Raw genomic sequence first — 4,815 nt, forward strand, 5'->3', positions numbered from 1 at the left:
GCCGCCAGGGCCCAGTAAGTTTTGGCCCATTTGTTTTGGTTCGAACTATTTTTTTCACCGTTCATGTTAGCCCATTTCCAGTGGTCCAACAAGCACATCAGCCCATTAATCTTATGGGCCAGTTATGTTTTTTACCCAAAATATGTTTCGAGGCCTACTTCATCCAGCCCATCAATGTTAGGTTTACCCAACGAAGCCCATTTGTGATTTTTACACTAAAAAATTTAGCACTGACAATTATTAATAATTTGTATACAAATATTAAGACAGAAAAGAGGCACAACATTACAAAGCACAAGTCACATTACACAAGTACTGGTCCTCCATGACACATCCAGCATAGCATTCAGCTTACATCTCAAGATCCACTAACCATCAAGCACCAACATGCAACTAGTTTGCATCGAACATTATGCAGTTTGCATAACAAAAGGCTAACAAAATAACAAGCTAGGTTCCACCAGCATATCCCACATTCATATAGCTTCCAGTAGCTTTTTGGACAAACACCTTACCCTTCAGCTGATCTTGATGGCATCTGACTTAGCAATAAGTCTAGTTTTGCATCCACCTTAGCTTGCTTCTTCCTGTTCTCCTCGTCTCGCTTCCTGTACTCCTCATCTTGCCTGGCCCTTTCTTCTTCAGATTCCTTCAACTTCTTGGTCAAGGTGTCAACACACGCCCGAAGCTCAACATTCATCTTCTGCCTACCAATTCTACTTCACGGTTGATAGCACTGGATCTCGCATGGACGTGTTGGATCCGCACATGCTGAAGAAACCTCGGCTTCTTAGTGTGCTTAGCAAGCACTTCAGCTACAGCTTCGGTTGCTGCCTCAGTTGCAGAGCTCGATTCTTGACCATCTTCTATAGGATTAGGAACCTTCTTTTCCATCTCGGTCTAGCAATGCAAACAACAAACATGGTTATGAGACAGCTTAAGCACAAGTAGAGATGACATCATCAGCAAGTTAACATGCATGAGGAAAGCTAGCATGCATCCTTATCTTGTGAGAACAAAGTCAGATTAATTTTTTTTCTGTGCGGAGCTGAGTCGGATTATTCATCAACAACAAAGTGGCCAGAAGAAACAGGATAAATTATATCAATAAAGTACAAGCAACTAATGTTTAAATCTAATTATTTTATATATACTACAAGATAGAGACTGAGGATGGCCAAAACTGCAATATAGGACAATGTATTACAAGATAGTTAGGTGAATATGTTAACATTTCCAATTAACCTACACTAGCATTTGCTTAATATTTTTCAATCTGTAAGAGGGACTGAAACAATATTAATTCTAGCCATGCAAAAGTTAAAACTTTGATGGTTGGTAGTCTTTGAAAGCTGACTTACAATTGATTCCAGCACAACATTGGTGTAACCTTTCTTTTTCTTGCTGTAGTGGCACTCCTTGAACAAATCCACTGCAGTTGGTTGTTTATCCTTGTATTTGTCTCCCTGAAAACAACAGATATGAAGGCAAGGAAGCATCATATACCTACACTACATGGAAGCAATCCAAAAACACCTTTTAACCATGCACACATACATCTTGCACATCCACAACCACATGTTTGACTTACCAGATTTCCACAGTGCACAGGGTAGCTGCGCGCTCCAGTAGTTTGGTGGAACTTAACTTGAGCTCGATTAGCTTTGTTAATTTGAGATATCCCCTACATCAAGAGACCAAATACATGTAAGGCACAGTCTCTAGATTAGCATGTAGAAGGTGAGATCGGTCTGCAGGAAAAGACATACCATCTTTTTGGGATCCTTCCAGCTTTCCACCAGCTCGTTCAACTGGTCATCAGTCATCGAGGGGACTGGATAAGTTCTCCTCACCAAATGGGGTGCGTGAGGATCAAAATACTCTTTCTTGAGCCTATATCGTTGTTGGCGAGTCGCGCATTTCAGCATTTCTGTGCAAGCCTTCCTAACTGGCACCGCCTCTAGGACCATTTGAAACTTGTTCTAGTAAGATAAAAAACATGGGTAAGTATCATGATGGCTGATAGACAAAATAGCAGAAGATTGACAGGTTCCTAGCAATGTGAGGGAGAAAGGCCAGGATTATGTACTTACACCAACTTTGCCTACAAAGTTCCTGAAGATCCCATCTCCGACATTTCCATTTGGGTCCTTGTAATCCTTCTAGTGCTTAAACACGGGCATATGGTGTCTGACTGTGACATTGCATTCAGTTGCAAACTTTGCAGCCAGAAGAGGTGTCTCTGGATGTAAGCTTCCTTCTGGAATGAGAAGCGGCAGTTTGCCCTGCCGGCATCGAGTGATCCTTTCCAGACCTTTCCCCAAGTTGGGCCCCCTTTCCCTTGGCTCCTCATAGGATTGTGGACCTACAAAGAAGGTAAAATCAAGGATGTATTAAGCTCACAAGAAGGCCAAGACAATATACTAGTAACCGATGGCAGCAACAATTAAGGCAAAATAGTGTAAAGCGGTGACAAGAGAAGCTAATGATGTATGCACTAATAGTTGATCTGTCAAGCTTTCATTATGGTTTATATCAAGTATATTTAAGACGGCAAGATGCATAGAACAATATATTAAACAAGAAGTTCAGAAAATCTGAATGGAAGATCTGAAGGGCATTAATGCTTGAATGGAAGATATGAAAATATATATACTTAATTTTCTATGTCACAGTGCCATTACTAAATAAAAATAGCCTCATTAACAATCAAATAAATGCAAGAAAAATCAGGTTTGTAACTTGCCTTCAAAGTTACTGTCAGGTTGAGATTGCTGATGAGGTTGGGTACTACCACCAGCTTCGTTGTCCCTCTGGTTGTCATCATCACAATGGGCAATGAGATCAGCTCCATTGGCCATCCAGTTGTCATCATCACAATGTGCAAGGTCATCATCTTTTTATAAGAAGGCATCCAGTGAGAGGATGTTCATTATGCAATCAAAGTTAATACACAAGGCTAGAAATTCAAAGGACAGAACATGAGCATGATATGACAACAATAGTAAGAAACTTGCCTTCAACAAAATGGTCATCAGAGTTGGGAACAAATTCTTCAGCTTGGCTGGCACAAGCCATAGAAGAAATTGGCTTATGAATGACACTTGGTGCCTGCTGTTTAGGATCATACATCTCTTCATTTTGAGCACTTGCATCAGCATTTTGTGATTGTACTTTCCTCAACCTTGTAACTCGCATATTAGTTGGGATGTTCGTGAGAACTCTCTTAGGAGGCTGAGGCTTGACTCCACCAGGGGGCATGGCAGCATATCTTTTCTTACTAGATTCCTGACTTGTTTTTTTACAGTCCTTCAAGCCCTGGTAGAAATGAAAACACGGTTTAATTAACAACCTTTAACAAAAACTCTGCTGCAATGACCAACAAGCAACATATCTAGCAATGACTAGATGGAGGATTTTAGCACCTTGGAGTTTGAGCTAGGAGCAGGTGTGGACTTAAATTCTTGCAATGCTTCTGTCTCATGTACTAAACTACCATCGGACGACTCTCCTTCACTGGTATCATCCTCATTAGGATGGTACCCAGCTTCAGATTCATCGATACTATTGCTAGGCCTTTTTTCCAGGTGAAATGACAGTTTTGGCTGCAAACAATGTTGATAATGCAGGAATTCCGAGTGCTTGCAGCCTTGAATTGTTCCTTATGATTCTTTTGAGGCGCAAATCGTCCATATGATGTACAGGTGGTGGTTCTAAGATGAGTGAACACATGAACACAAATTACTATGTGCATAATATGTACTTACTAACAAATTACTGTTTCTTATGTTTATGTATGGCTACGGCCCTAATGAACCAGGAACACTAGCAATTGAAGTCAAGAACAATAAAAACACTATTACCACCTAGTAATTAGACATACATGGTCATGTTTTGAATTTTATCTGGTTGGATAGGAATATATCAATATACAGTTGTGTGCAATTCTGAAAACCAACAAAGACTATAATGTTGATCCTTATCTTATCTGCTCGTATTTTACTACATAAGAGGAATCCAAGTGCCTTTTAGGTGCTTCAGGACTGTTGTACAAGTATGCAGTAGCTCAAGCTCTAGTTTCAGATATGGTAGTTTTAGATCAAAGCCACTGGCGCTGGGAAGGCAATCAGGAGTTCATGTGAACAGTGGCGGTGCTGGGTGCTGTATATGATGTCAAGCGACATCACATAAGTTGGATTAGCAGCACAAGTACACCTATGTTTTACTATAGTTTGCCTCATATATGCACACACATATATAGCTTTGACATCACTTGCTCTGACTCCTATCACCACCACAGCATGTGAAGCTTCAATGCTTCAACTTATTCAAATAGCAGGCATGGGTTAAGAAGATTATACCTGCTGTCTTGCGTCCTTGGGATTTCTTCGCTGCAATCTTCTTCCCCATCAGTGTGTCGTGCAGATGTCCAGTGAGGTGTCAGAGATGCCCTTGGAGCAGCGAAGTGTGGTGGCGGCGAGGCACTTGAAGCGGCGCAGTATGGAGGTGACAACAGCTTGTTTCTCGGGTTTGGTGGAGGGGAGGAGGAGGGGAGGGAGTCTGTGGCCGGCAGTGGATGTGGGGTTGTGACCGGTGGTAGAGGCGGAAGAGGAAAAGGAAGGGCAGTGGCGGAGGTGACCAGCGGCAGCTGGGTCATGTTCTAGGGTTTGGTGGAGCATGGGGGCGGAAGGGGGTCTTGGCCAGCAGTGAGGGAGGGGTTGTGACCGGCGGTGGAGGTGGAAGAGAGACAAGGCTCGTGCTCAGCGGTGGAGGAGGTGATGCCGGCGGTGGAGGAGGTGGTGCGGGCGGTGGAGG

The sequence above is a fragment of the Triticum dicoccoides genome, chromosome 4A (genome assembly GCF_002162155.2).
Source record: "Triticum dicoccoides isolate Atlit2015 ecotype Zavitan chromosome 4A, WEW_v2.0, whole genome shotgun sequence".
Taxonomy (NCBI): domain Eukaryota; kingdom Viridiplantae; phylum Streptophyta; class Magnoliopsida; order Poales; family Poaceae; genus Triticum; species Triticum dicoccoides.